Below are 15777 nucleotides of genomic sequence, written 5' to 3'. Positions count from 1 at the left end.
CCTCCTCCGTTGGCGGGGGAGAGAACGGAGCGAGCCCGAATGTTGCTTTTCCACCACGCGGGGTAGACGTCGTCGATTCCGCCGCCGGCGGGCGGGTTGTCGGCCACCATTGTCGTGGTCGCACGGCGGTGGAAGAAGTATCATGTCGTAGCTGCCGTCGAAGGACATGAACTCGAGAGCCCCGAAACGAAGCACCGTCCCGGGCCGGAGAGGTTGCTGGAGACTGCCCATCTGGAGCTTGACGGGGAGCTATTCGTCAGCACGCAGCAGGCCCCTACCTGGCGCGCCAACTGTCGGCGTTTCGAGACAGGGGGGTCCCTAAGCCGACGAGTGAGTGTGCTGCGTGCCCCAGCCCAGATGGGTCGAGCGCGTGGGCGAGCGCGGAGGGGGGAGAGGCGAGGCGGCCGGAGCCGAGCGTGAGAGAGGTGGAAGTCCCGCGGCCTTCGTGTTCGTCCCGCGCCCAGGTCAGGTGCGCTTGCAGTAGGGGGGTTACAAGCGTCCACGCGGGTGAGGGAAGCGAGCGGCCCCAAGAGAGCGCCTGTCCCGTCCTCGGTCCCGCGCGGCCAACCTTCTCTGAGAAGGCCCTGGTCCTTCCTTTTATAGTCGTAAGGAGAGGACCCAGGTGTACAATGGGGATGTAGCAGAGTGCTACGTGTTTAGCGGAGGGAGAGCTAGTGCCCTAGGTACATGCCGATGTGGCAGCCGGAGAGATCTGGGCGTCCTGCTGGCGTGATGTCGTGGCTATCGGAGGTGCGACGGAGCCTGATGGAGGGACAGCTGTTGGAGCGGTCGAGTCCCTGCTGACGTTGTCCTGCTGCCGTAAGAGAGCTGGGGGCCGCCGTCGTCATAGAGCTCGTGGAGCGCCATCATTGCCCCTCTGGCGGAGCTGGCCGGACGAGACGCCGGTCTTGTTCTCCGTGACCCGAGTCGATTCGGGGTAGGATGATGATGACGTTTCCTGTTGACGTGGCGGTCTGTGCTCTAGGCAGGGCGACGTGGGGTTTCCTCCGAAGCCGAGGTTGAGTCTTGCCTTCAGTTGCCGTGGCCGAGCCCGAGCCAGGGGGTCGGGCGAGGCGGAAGTCGTCCGGCCGAGGCCAGGGCGGAGTCCGAGCCCTGGGGTCGGGCGAGGCGGAGTTTCGTCGTCTTCCGGGTCTTAGCCCGAGTCCGAGCCCTGGGGTCGGGCGGAGCGGAGTTCGCCGTCTTCCGGGTCTTAGCCCGAGTCCGAGCCCTGGGGTCGGGCGGAGCGGAGTTCGCCGTCTTCCGGGTCTTAGCCCGAGTCCGAGCCCTGGGGTCGGGCGGAGCGGAGTTCGCCGTCTTCCGGGTCTTAACCCGAGTCCGAGCCCTGGGGTCGGGCGGAGCGGAGTTCGCCGTCTTCCGGGTCTTAGCCCGAGTCCGAGCCCTGGGGTCGGGCGGAGCGGAGTTCGCCGTCTTCCGGGTCTTAGCCCGAGTCCGAGCCCTGGGGTCGGGCGGAGCGGAGTTCGCCGTGGCGCCTTTGGCAAGGCCTAATTGCCTGTCAGACTCACTCTGTCGAGTGGCACTGCAGTCGGAGTGGCGCAGGCGGCGCTGTCCTTCTGTCAGACTGGCCAGTGGAGCGGTGGAGTGACGGCGGTCACCTCGGCTCTGCCGGGGGCGCGTGTCAGGATAGAGGTGTCAGGCCACCTTTGCGTTAAATGCCCCTGCAATTTGGTCAGTCGGTGTGGTGATTTAGTCAAGGTTGCTTCTGAGCGAAGCCAAGGCCTTGGGCGAGCCGGTGATGTGTCCGCCATAAAAAGGGGGCCTCGGGCGAGACGGAAGTCTCTCGAGGTCGGCTGCCTTCGGCCGAGGCTAGGCTCGGGTGAAGCGCGATCGAGTCACTCGTGTGGACTGATCCCTGACTTAATCGTGCCCATCAGGCCTTTGCAGCTTTATGCTGATGGGGGTTACCAGCTGAGAATTAGGCGTCTTGAGGGTACCCCTAATTATGGTCCCCGACAACTACCTTACCCGAAAGGGGCAAGGGCAGTAGGGGATTGCATGCAAGGAGGTTCTCGGGCTGATTTTGCTGCGATGGCGGTCAGACGGGGGATTCTTGCAAGTGCTCTTCCCATAAACTGTAACGGGTTTTCGGAAGCTAGTGGAACTTTGTAAAGGCCTCGTAGTGGATCCCTAGCCATTCACCTCGGTAGTGTCTAAGGGTCTAGCTAACCCTGGAGACATGGGATACACGACTTGTGGGTAAAGGGTACAACATCTGCAGAGTGTAAAACTGGTATACTAGCCGAGCTCACGGTCATGAGCAGCTCAGGACTCTCTGATGATTAAATTATGGAACTTAAATTCAATTTTGTCATTTGCATTGCATGGGTTTATTATTAATTTTGTTCTATTACTTTACTTAAGGTTTGGTATTTACTTACACTTAGTAACTGCTAATAAAATTTTGACCAACTACTTAAAAGCAACGCTCAGCTTTAACCCCTGTCATTGATTAGCCTTACACATCACATGAACTCCCACCTTTGTGAGTTCATGTCCACTGGTTCCCCACAACTTGTTGAGCTATGATCATGTGTGAGCTCACCCTTGCTGTCTCACACCCCTTCACAGGAGAAGAACAGGTGGTTCAAGAGGAGTCACGTATCGAGGAGTTCGATTCAATCTAGGTGGCGTTTCCCAGTTGACTTCTGCGCCAAGGACGATCCTTAGTTCATTTTATATTTATTCTGTAATAAGACTTCCGCTATGTAATAAATACTCTGATTATTGTGACATTTATCTCTATACACTCTGTTATTATATATGTTGTCTTCTTGGCGCATGTATGAGATGCACCCGGCTTTGTCCCTTAAAACCAGGTATGACATTGCTTGTGTTCTTGATTGCGCTTGCAAGGATAAGACTTTGTGGAGAGGTCATTCGTGTGTCACGGGTGGTAACCAATGGAGCCGTGGTGTAGTGATTGCGAGGAACCGTTCGCTCGGAGCCTTGGATCATCAACGTCGAGATCTCCACTCAATCAAGTTATCTGTAACGCCCTGAATTTGGGGGTAGAATTTTTTCTTCTTTTTACTCACCAAATTCAGGCGTTACTCTCTTTTCTTTTCCCGTTTTGCTCCTTCTTCCCAATTTCAAAGCAATATAGTGACTGGTGTCCGTGTCATGTGTAAACAAAACCTAAGTTGACATGAGTGTTGCATCATGCCGAATCATATTTCTTTGTCTGATTTCGTGCTTAATCGCGTGAGTTGCTTAGTTTCGTTTCGGATTTTTGTAACACCCCAGGTGTTACCAAGGTACTGGCTTCCTAATGGCACATATACCTATTATCACATGTGGTTAAAACATGGAGGAGAGGGAGCACTTAAGACCTTGGAAGCATGAGTGAGTTAAGAAATGCCAAGGACCAAAGCATTACCCAAGCTTTTAGGCAATAATCACCTTGGGCAAGGGAGGATTGAACCTTGGGCCCCCCTCTCTTGAAGCCTTTAGTTGAGAGAAAGATTAGGCAAATGCACATTTCATAATTTAAACCCTTAACCAAAGTTTAAGAGTACCAAAATGTTTACAAAAGACAGTAAAGGAACTTTACAAAAAGACCCCTATAAGACCCCTAAATCAGCCCCCAAGTGGAGAACACTATGGAACCACCCCCCATTCCTTCTAAGTCCAAAGGCAACCCTAATCTAAAGATCAGGGGTGTTCACCTAGCTAATGGCACCAAAACCCTAGGGTCTAAATAACAAAAAGGAGCCAAATTATCTAAGGAAACCCCTGGAAGAGTTTGAACCCAAGCCAAGACCGTTTGACACGAGTTGGCACCTATTTTGTCTCAGGTTGAACAGTGCAGACAGACAAGACTTGGCACCACCATATCTTCTAAACCAGACCCGATCTCCCCTTGGAATTCACATGAACTAGGTAGCCCTAGGCGCAGGGAAGAAATCTTACACAAGCCATATGGCAAGATTCACACGTTTGGCTGCTCAGCAGGCGCAAGAACATGGGCAGAAAGCAACAGCCATGTGTTTGACGCGCTCTGGGCTCGCTAGAGCACGCCCGACGCGCGCCCCGCGTGCCCCGCGTCACGCCAAAGCCCAGCCGGCGCCATGGCCCTCGCCCGCGCCTATAAAGCACCCAGGGACCTCGACCGTACCCCTCCGCACGCGCTCGACCTCACCGGAGCCCAGAACCACCGGCGTTTGCCCGTGCACGGCTTGCCCGCGGCCGCCCGAACCCCCGCCACCGTAGACCGGCCAACAGAACCCTTCCCAACCCCGTCCAACCCTCGGAGAAGACTGTGCACACCTCGGTGAAGCTCCCCGAGCGAGGAATCGGAGTTTGCTTGGCCGGAGAAGCCAGTCCACAGTCGCCGGACTCCACCCGACCGTCGACGAGCGTAGACCGGGTAATCCTCTGCTCCATTCGTCGATTCCTTATGCACATAGCCTCTACGTCACCCCGTGAAGCTCACCGTGCCATTGGATTGAACTAGATCGCCGTGGTTTGGCCGGAGCACCCGCCGCCGACGAGAGCACCCGCCTGCGCACGTGGACCGGACGATTCTGGCCACCCCCGCCGTCGAGCCGTACACCGTTGTGACCGCTAGGACCTCCCGGAGCCAACCCCGCCCCTCGCCGGACCTCTCTCGCCGTCGGTAAGCCGCGCCGCCCTTTTCTTTCTCGCAGGCACTGTTTAAACCTAGGGAGGACCGCGGGGGAGAAGAAGAGAAGGCTAGGGGGTTTTGCGCATTGTCAGTGACTCAGAGGAATAGTAGCGCAGGGGTATAACTGAGAGAGTTAGTTTGGAAAGAACCCGAGGACTTCGGTGCAAAGTGGTTTTTCCAGGAAACCTTTTAATAAATCTGATTTAAATTTAAACAGAACTTGAATAATTCATATCTTCTGTTTTATTCACCCAAATCAAGTCAAACCAATTTTGCCAAATCTTAAATAATGTAAACTACTTAAAAAATATAAAACCCCTAAGTGCTACAGAAAACTTTAGGGTTCTGATTTAATTATTGTTTTGGCCAGAAGCTAAATAATAGCAAGAAAAATAGTTGCACTATTCAACTGAGGTTAAGAAAATTTGGAGAAGTACATGACCACCTACTGACCTATTTAAAAATGATAAACCCTCTGTACACCCCATTAAGGTAGATTTTGCCATTTATTTTACATTGTGCTTAAAGTTAAAGAAAATAGGAAAGGTAAATTAAATAAAGAACCAGGGAGCCCCCATATTTTTGTTAGTCTACTTATTCAGTATAGTTCACTAGAAAAATCTATTATACTCTGGTTTAGTACAAAATAAATGGGATACCTTTTATTTTAAGAAAACAAGGAAAACTTAGAAAAATCCTAGAAAAATAACCTCAAGGTGAAAACACCCCAAACCTTGGGAAAATTAATGTTTTGTTAGTAAAAATATAAGAAAAATATGAAATCTGCTGTTTGACATTTTACAAATAACAAGACAGTAGAAAGTGCCTTTTGGGCATTAAATTTTAGAAAATCACAACTAAATAACCATCAATTAACTTTCTGTGATTTTTGGCACAGGAGCTTGTTATTACTGTTAGATACCAACAAAAATGACCCTTAGGATAGAACTCACCCCTAGTTAAGAGTTGTAGTGCAAAGTGACCCCCTTTGCCCAACTTTTGTTATTTTTGTCCAAGGCATAGTCTTTTTATTCTGAACCTCAAATTCCTAGAACAGACTATAGTGACCAATGGCAACCCACTGTAAGTTTTACAGATTTTTTGGAAAAAGTTAAACCACTGTTGTAGTTCAAACCCACACTAGAATTCATAAATAGAAAATAAAGAAGGGGAAAATGAATGATGGAAATTAGTGTAACCCTAAAACCCTTTGTGAATTGTCCACTGAATTATATAAGGGAAATACAAATCCACTATGCTTATCCTTACCAAAACCTAAACCTAGAATGATAAGCATAAACTACTAAAAGCCACGTATGACCAAGAAAACCCTAAGTTACTAACTAACTTAGTTTTTCTTCCTTTGGCACAATGTTATTAAATCCTGCATAATCATGACATACATATTCATTGCATTACGATAGACTGTAACCTCGCTGACGGAGAATACGTCCTCGTGCCGGAGCTAGGAGCTGCTCAGGAGGTAGCCCCGGATCCAGCACCAGAGCCTGCACCAGAGGATCTGCCTGCCACTGCTTTGGAAGGCAAGCTCCGGTTTATGCATAACCTGTTATTTATGCTATTTTACTATACTTAATGATTGTAGGATTGATTGTGCACTCAGGTGTAGGAGTTGTTTGAAACCCTAGTTGCATGATCTCAGGAATCCTGTTTCGATGAATACTAGTATGCTAGGTCGAGGTAGCTGCTTTATTAATTAGGATCTTGGTAGAAGTCGAGTGATTTTTCTAGCACTCGCGCGAGGTCAGAAAATTGGTTGTATCCACTTTCTTATCATAATGATGCTGGTTGTGGACAACAATCCATGGGGATTGGTTGTCCACGGGATAAAAATTTGAATAAGGATTAAGGTGTGGTACCGTGAGTCAAGCGTTTGAACGTACTAAACACATACCGAGAAATATGGTAAATCGGTAAGCCTAGTACCTCAGTGAACCTGCCCGCAGACATATCCCCTCACGCGACCTGAGACATGGTCTCAAATTCCGGTTATGGTGGGTACAAGTGCGGTCACTGCACGACGGCAGTCGGGGTCAGTGAGGCATTGTACGCCAAGGCGGTGAGCCCTGATCTGTTGCCAGGGAATCGATGGGGACGGTTGATGTGTGTGGGGACGGAGTGCCCCTACATGTCGTGTGTTTAGGTTTACCTTGCAAGGATAAAAACTCGATTCGAATCATCTGCATCTCGCAGCTAATGAGACTGCTTGATCCATGCTGCTACATTGAGTAACAAGTGGAAATATGATGAGTTGATACAAGATGTTGATTGCTAAAAATGCTTGCTACTATGTATGAGAGTCACACATAAATTTGACAAAGCTAAAACTTGATTTAGAAACTCAGCTAGTGCTTTTGGCAACCAAACCCCACAGCCAAACAGCTGCATGTCTAGAGGTAAAGGAGTAGACTCCTCACACCGGGTAAGTCTAGCTGAGTATTAGTATACTCAGCCTCGCTTGTGGCATAATTTTACAGGTTCTTTGGAGGACATGGTTGCTGGAGTGACTTGGCCGTCCATCTTGCCACCGGGTTGGACTGTCGAGTGGGACCCCGCCTCGGCTGAGGAGGAGCATGAGGAGTGATGGGACAGGCTTCCCCATCCCTCAATTTATCTATCGTTAGTTTTATTCCGCTGCACTTCGAACAATGATGACTACTTTTGCAAAAAAACCTCCGATGATGATGTAATAATTTAATACTCCTTAATGTATGGTTTTACGTTTTATTATATTTGCTCTGTGACTCACCATCGAGTGAGATTGTGGTACTTGATCCTGTTAGTGGCCTCGTCGGACTAGATCCGAGGGATTGACGAGTTATTCCCATTTAAGTGTGGTCTAGCCTCTAAGGCGGGACGTAGGCACTTAAGTTGGAATAAATCGGGTAGTTCCGCCACAATTTTGCTTCGCGAATTGAATTCCGATCTGTGGTTGTGCGTGCCACGGGATTTTTGCCCCGCGGTGCGGCCCAGCCCGGCCCGTCCCGGTCTCGGCCCACGTGCCACTGGCGCCCGTGCCCTCTCCATACGCACGCCCCCCTCCCCAGGTCTCTTTCCCTCATTTCAATTCTCCCGCGCATCAACCTTTCTCTCTCTCCCCATGGTGCCCTATGTCTTGGAGACGGTGATCGCTGGAATTTGGATCCTCGAGGTGAGCTCCCCTCCCCCTCCCCTTTCTTCTTCCCTGCGCGCCCCCTGCCCCGTCGCCCCCCCCCCCCGACGGCCCCTATCCCCATCGCGCCCCCCCGGTGGCCCAGCCACGCGTCCGCGCCCTCCCCGGCGGCGGCCCATGCCCGGTGGCTCGCCCGCAGCCGCGGCGCCCACACGCCCCACGCCCCGCGCCGTGCCCTGCGGCCCGGGCGGCTCGCCCCTGTGCGGCCGCGCGCCCCCGGCGGCTCGCCCCCGCGCCACGTCCCGCGCGCCCCGTGCGCCAGCGGCGGCTCGACCCCGTGGCCCCCGTGTCCGCGCCCCGTGGTAGCTCGTTCCCGCACCCTCGCGCCCCGCGCGCCTGCATGCCCCGGCACGCGCGGCGTGTTCGCGCGCGCAACTGTAGTTGCGTGGCGTTCGACATTCAGCTTAATCCCTTTTTCAATTTTAGTTTAGTCGATGTGCTGTGTCGCGCGCTTCGTCGTGCGACGATTCATTTTAAATTCACCTTTGTTAATGATCTATGTCGCGCACTTCGTCGCGCGATGTTTTGTTTAAAATTCAGTTCAGTTGACGTATGTCGTCATGCGTTTCGTTTATAATTATTGCAAGTGTCTCGTTGCGCACCCCGTCGCGCGACGAGTCGTTTATTTCTTAATTCAATTTAAGTACTGTGTCGCTCGTCCCGCCGCGCGACAATCCTTTTAATCTATTCATAATAATTAAATATAGAACATGACTTTATCTTATGCTAAACATGATGGCCAAATTAATACCATTCTGTTCAGACGAGTAATTTAATTTATAATCGTGTGACGTGATCGCTCTTCGACCGTAGCCTCGACCATTACATTCTCTTTCTCGCTTAGTCGTAAGTGTGAGCCCTGCATCGAACGTCTGTCTATTTATTGCATTCTATTGTATGGTGTACTGTTCTTTGTATTAAATGTGTGGAATGTATGTTTGAACTCGTATAGATAACGGTCAGTTGGCGGAGTCCAAGGAGTTGCAGGTGAAGACCCTGAGCAGCAGTCAGTTGGTGAAGGCAAGTGTCCCTTGACCCATCTATGTCCTACTAATTCTTATAATTCACTTCCCGCATTTACACATTTATACCTAAGGATTGACTAGCTTTTGTCTATCTTGTCCTTGTTTACCTATTCTGGTTGCGTTATTTCAGTTTAGCTTTATGCTAGTGCTTCACATTAATCAATGAACATGATGAGATTATCTATGATACACCGTTTTCCCTTTTGATTATGATGATGGTACTTGTGGCCCATAAGGGGACTCGAACTGTTTCTCGAGTTCCTCTCCTTAAGGACCTGTTCGTTGGATGACCGCCCGGGAAAACAGTGCAACCATGAGGGTGGAGTGGGACGCCCTTAGCTGAGTAATTAGAGGAACTAGGGTGGAGTTCGCTTCGCCGTCGTGCCGTTAATGGGGCTCGGTGTATGCGGCTCGCTCTGCCAAGGTTGGTTCGCCCCTTGGGGAGGAGTTCGGTGCATTTAGGAAACCTAACGGGCGGCTACAGCCCTAGGGAATCTTTGTAAAGGCTACGTAGTGAGACCCTGCCTATTCACCTTGGTAGTGTTTAAGGGTTTGATCAGCCTGAGGCAAGAGGGTAAAGTGCGCAACCTCTGCAGAGTGTTATGAAACTGATATATCAGCCGTGCTCACGGTTATGAGCGGCCAAGGTAGCTCCATTGATTAGAGATGCTTGATCAAAGATGTTTGGTTTACAGGTGGTGATGAGAATGATGGATTTGGTTATGACTATGGTAATGGTAAGTGGTATTCTTTCTGTTTGGAAAGGGTACATCTGGGTTAATAACTTGGGTTAATGCTAAAACCCGGCTTTCTACTAGTAAATAATAACCTGACCAACTAAAAGCAATTGCTTGACTTAAATCCACATAAAGCTAGTCCACTACAGCCAAACGGGACATTTTGCTGAGTATGTTGATGTGTACTCACCCTTGCTTTACACACCAACCCCCCCTAGGTTGTCCGCGTTGCAACCACTGCTCAGGTGAAGATGAAGTCGTGGAGGAGGACTTCCAGGAGTTCCAAGAGTACGATGAGTTCTAGGCGTGGGTTAGCGGCAAACCCCCAGTCGACTGCCTATGTAGGCCGTGTGTATCTACGTTTTTTTCCGCACTTTGATAATTGTTAAAGACTATGTGGATGTCTCGGACATCATGATGTAATCGACTATTATACACTCTTGGATGTCATAATTTTAGCACTGTGTGATGATGTCCAGTTATGTAACTGTTGTGTACGTGAATTGCTGATCCTGGTACGTACATGGTTCGCATTCGGTTTGCCTTCTAAAATCGGGTGTGACATAGGTGGTATCAAAGTCGTGCTGACTGTAGGACCGCTAATGATGAGGACATCACTTCTATACATACAATAAATGGACCGATAACACGATCTCGTGCACGACAGCTAAATCTCTAGGTACGTTCTACCCTAGTTAATTGTGTTTTAGAGCTTACGCTTGGGGCCATGGATGTTTTGATGATTTGGTACCTTGGAGAGGACCACCAAGGACTTGGGAAAGGCCAAGGTGTTGAGGAGGAGCAGCAAGGGCAGCCACAACAGGAAGGAGATCAAGTTCGACTCGGCCGCGACTCCATCTCGGGTTCCAGGACCAGTCTGCACTAAAATGGACGCCCAGGATGCATCTGGACTCCGATTGCGACGGACTTGATATGATTGGAAAGATAAGGAGATTATCTAACCAACCCAACTAGTTTCACCTTAAAATTCACCGGAGTCAACAGGAATCGTCGAAACAATTCAGCGTTCATATTATGTTTTGGTGCTGCGACACCGTCTGTTGGGCCGTTGGGCCGTGTATCGTGTCGAAGCCCATTGTAACACCCTAAATCCATCAATTGAAGATAACTTAGTTTATATTATTATTTTTCAATAGAAAGGAAAAATACTTATGATTTCTAATAGTAAAAGGGTAATATAAATAATTTGAACAATTCTTGAATAGATAAAATTTTACCAAGTGTTTGTTGCACTCGTGCCGAAGCATATGTTTTGTTTGAATTGATTTTTTTGCAAATCCAATTTATGGATTTGATCTTGTAAAGAAAATCTCATTTTATAAAACAATAATGAATTGCTAAAATAAGATTTTTAGAAAATATTTATATTAATAATTTTAGTGGTAATCAGGGTAATAAGTTTTTCATTTAATTGTGTGTCATTTATTTGCATTTGGAATAATTTGGATTGCGCAAGATTGGTTTTTGAATATTTAATAACATTTATTCTTGAAGAAAAATTCACAAAAATAATATAGTTATTAGTCAAAAAAATAAATATTATATTTATAAATACTTTTAGTTTAATTATTATAAGTTTTAGAGTTATTTAAATATGTATTTTGAATTTAGAAAAAAGGGAATTAAAAAAAAGAGAAAAAACACAAAACCTAATCCTACCGGCCGTTTGGCCCATATGGCCCAACAGCCGACCTAGCCCCCAATATTCCTAACCCTAAGCAGCCGGCCGCGCCCTAGCCTCCTCTCCTTCCCTGGCAGCCGCCATTTCTCCTTCTCTCCCTCCCTCTCTTCTCTCTCCTCTCTCCTCTCTCTTTCCCTCCCCTCTCTCGGCATTCCCTTCCCGCGAGACCCAGGCGCCCAGGCCGCACGCGCTCAAGCCGACCCGCCTGGCGCCGCGCGACCCGGCCATCCCGCGCACCCAGCGCGCCCCTGTGCCCGCGAACTCGCCTTCCTAGCGCGCCTGCACAGCCTCGGCCGCGCGCACCCAGCGCCGCGCTGCGCGCGCTCGACCCGCCCCGGTGCTGCAGCCCGACCCCGCACAGGCCGGCCAACCCCGACGACCAGGCGCCCAGGACCGACCAAAGAAACCCGACCAAGCAGCTGAACCGCAAGCGACCTCGACCGCTCGTCCGTTTCTCTCCTGCGTTATGAACTTCAATGCATCCGTTTCTCTCTCCCTCATTGAAGCTCCGTGAATGCCATCAATGGCCTTGAAACCGCCAGCCATACATCTCTTCCCAGCCGACCTCTCATCTCCTCCCTCCTCTATAAAATGGACGCCGAGCTCAACTCCCTCCCCTGCTCACTCTCGTCTCGTACGCCTGCTCTTTCTGCTCAAGCATCGCTGCGCTGTCGCGTGGTGGGAAACCCCTTGCCGAAGCTCTGTGTTCCACCACGCCGCGCTTAGTCGTTTGCGTCCGTTCGGTACCCTGCCACGACGCCCTACTGATCCTGTTGTTTGCCAATCCCGTTCGCCGGAGTTCGCCGACACCCTGCGTAGCCTCGTCGTGCTGAAGAATCGACACCGTGAAGTCACATCGGATCCTTGTGTTCCTTCCTTCACGCAAGCTGCGACGATCTATTTTCTGTCCACGATTCGAAGGTAGAAGAACGGTCCAATTTATTGACGCGCTACCACCTATCATCTACGTTTAATTTTTAACTAACCCCTGCGACAATTTTCTTTATTTTAAAATATGCATGTGAGACTCAAATAAATTAAATATTAATTTGTTAACTTTGTAAATTTGTGATACACATTTGATTTGGGATTGCAATAGTTTACATGTTTTAAAAATAAGTTTGAACTATAGTTATTATAATTGATTTATGTGTAATTTATCTTATTGGAAAATTTAAGGAAAAGTAGAACACAATTTTCTTAGTTAATTAGCATAAAGACATTTATATTTCATCCTAAAATTTAAATTAGATTTATATTCAAGCTTTATATGTTGCATACATAATTACATTGGTTATTCACACTAAAGAAATAGAGTTTTCTATTAAAAAGATTAAAATGGCTTAATTTAGTGCTCACATCGTCAAAATGATAGTAAATAAATAGTAAACATTGTCGAACATAGTTATTTAAGTACAACCTTCTTAAATAGAAATTTAAAAGAAATTGTAGATCATATGTTTCTTAATAAAAATAAAAGATAAATATATGTTTAATTATATTTCCCATAAAATTTGATTTAGCCTTGAATAAGTTATTATAAATGATGATATATTATGTCTCGCTATGTTTAAAAGTAATATAGGGCTTTTTCCTAAAATAAGTGTTAAAATGGATTAATTAGTCTTATTGATTTTGTAAACTAAAATGATAGTTTATATTAGATTGAATATAGTTTCCTTATTAATGAATTAGATCATTTGTTCCTAAATTATAATGAGTTAATTATTTTTCTAGGCATGATTAACCATCCATCAAATTAAGTTCATATTATCTATATATCACTTAGTTTTTCCTAAAGAATAAACTAAGGAAATTATTGTTCATGTTCTTTAATAATAATTAAAATGTTAGTTTATATATTGTTTTGTATATAACTTTCTTAATAAAGAATATAGGACATGTACTTTCTAATAGAAATAAAATATAGTTGTTTGTTCATTGTCTTTTACATAAAAGTTCATTTAAGGCATATACCATAACTTTCCATAAATAGGTGTTTAATAATAATGATCTTTTCACATAAAACCTATTTAAACTTATATCTTAATTTGTCATAAGTGATTGGTTAACAATATTTATAATATGTTCCATAATGCTTCTAAAATTAATAACATGTTTCGTAGCACATTAACCTTAGATATATAACATATATCTTTTCTAAAAGGTTAAAAAGGTTTAATATTGTTATAACGTGTTATATCATCTTAATCTCAGACATACCACATATGCTTTTATAAAGGATTAAAATGGCAAATCTAATATTTGTATATTTTAATTAAGATATTTTAAGATCATGTCTTGTTTTATAAAGTATAAATCACACACTTTGAGAATACCTTTTTATTATAACCATTACGTGTGATGTTTTAAAAAGCGAACGCTCTTTTTGTTAGGCTTTCTTTTAGCTTTACGTATGGTGAATGTGGTATGTTATTGAGTGGTGTTTGTTCTTCTTGTTTGTTTGTGTGATATTCAGTGGTTGATCTAGTAGTTAAGAATCAAGATCTATTCCTATCCGTGGAAGAACCTCAAGTTTTCAATAAGAAAGGCAAGTGGACTTCTCCCTCTGCATACTTTGTTTGATCCCAAACAATACATTTAATAAAGTTTACTCTTTTGGATATATATGCATAATTTGACGGGTTACCTATTTAGATAACCTTTCCAACCTTATTCCTTGATCAAACCTGGGATTATGATTTACCTTCGTAGCTTTGCTATTGCTACAACTTAACTTTATGCAGTCACTCCCGCTTATGATATTAATGTTCCAAAATGGTAAGTTTACATTATTGTTGTTAACCCGATGGTTAAACAAGATTATTGCATATTAATTGGAGCATGGAGTGACCACCCGAGAAAATAGTGCTACCATGAGAACTATCATGGCTCTGGTCTTGGCTAAATAACTAGGGAAGCCTTATGTTGGGTGCTGGTCGTGGTCAACAGGAACGGGGGCATCTGGCAAGCTCTTATAGTTCCGGCTCAGGCAGATTGGATACGGGCATAGTTCCCAAAGCTTTACCCTATAGTCTGGACTATAAGTTAGTTACGGTAGGTGTGCCTTATGCAGTTTGACCATTTCCAGCATTTGCGTAATGAGGACTCTAGGGAGAAGCCTCGTAGTGAGAACCTGGCCATTCACCTCGGAAGTGAATACGGGTCTAGCTAACCCGGGCTAGAAGGGAATCGCGACTCATGGGTAAAGATGCGCCACCTCTGCAGAGTGTAAAACTGATATAGCAGCCGTGCTCACGGTTATGAGCAGCTGGACTCCTCACATGATAATTGAACTTGAAGATGGAAATAAATCGAGATCCGATGATCTGCCAATGGTTTGCTTAAGTGGTTTCACTTAAGTGTTTTTGATATACTCTTATACCTTTGTTTAATGGGAATACTTGGGATTCACACTTATTAGTAAGACAGGTGTTGTTAATAAAATGTTGACCAACTAAAATGCTTACTTCTCAACCTTAGCCTCACCTTGTTAAACTTGCATTAGTTTTTCCCCCACTTGCTGAGCCCCGACCATAAGTGAGCTCACCCTTGCTTAATTTTTGATCAGAAGTTGCAGATGAAGTTATGATGTTGGACTCCATGGATGCTAGTCTAGTGATACCCTCGGTCATCTTCCTCTGGATGGATGTCCTTGTTCCGTTGTACTTTGATGAATAAAGGTTAAGACATTATGTCTGTTCAAAGTGTAATATGTTAATATAATCGTTATTTACGCTTTTATGCATTGTTCTTTTGATATATTACACTTGTGACGTCAACATATGTGTGGAAATAGATCCTGGCACACATATGCTATGCACCCGGCTCTGCCCCTTGGAACCGGGTGTGACACCCATTAGGGGCGAGTTTAGGGGTCACGCACGCCCTAATACTCTATTTATTCAGCAGCTGCCGCCACATTAGGTTTTGGGTTTTACTTAGATCAATTCTATCATCGAACAATATCGTCGTCATCGGTTTGTGAGACCCCATCCCGTAATCAATACAATTTTGGTTGCGTTTCTTTCATGTTCTTGCTTGTGTTATTGATTGCGCTTGCAGGGATAAGCCTTCGTGGCGAGGTCATTTGTGTGCCATGGGTGATAACCAACGGAGCAGTGGTGTAGTGATTGCGAGGAACCGTTCGCTCGGAGCCTTGGATCATCAACATCGAGATCTCCACTCAATCTAGTTATCGTATCTCACGGAAGATCGGGCCGCGTCTACTATCAATTGGTATCAGATTTCCAGGTTGCCCATGAGGTATAATCCTACCTTTAGATTAGTTTTGTTTCATCCCATAGTCCATAAAAAGCCAAAAAAATAAATACGATCAGTTTATTGCGACCTAAAACATTCGCCTTAGCCTTTGCACAATTCAGTTTTAGAGTCCGCATTTCTGAGTTCGTGTTCTAGTTGAGTTTGGTTGCTGGATTAGATTTTTTTGGTTCATTTTGATTGTGTCCATCCGCTTC

The sequence above is a fragment of the Zea mays genome, chromosome 3 (genome assembly GCF_902167145.1).
Source record: "Zea mays cultivar B73 chromosome 3, Zm-B73-REFERENCE-NAM-5.0, whole genome shotgun sequence".
In the NCBI taxonomy this organism is placed as follows: Eukaryota; Viridiplantae; Streptophyta; class Magnoliopsida; order Poales; family Poaceae; genus Zea; species Zea mays.
The sequence above is the reverse complement of the archived record's forward strand: the minus strand, read 5'-3'. Positions refer to the sequence as shown.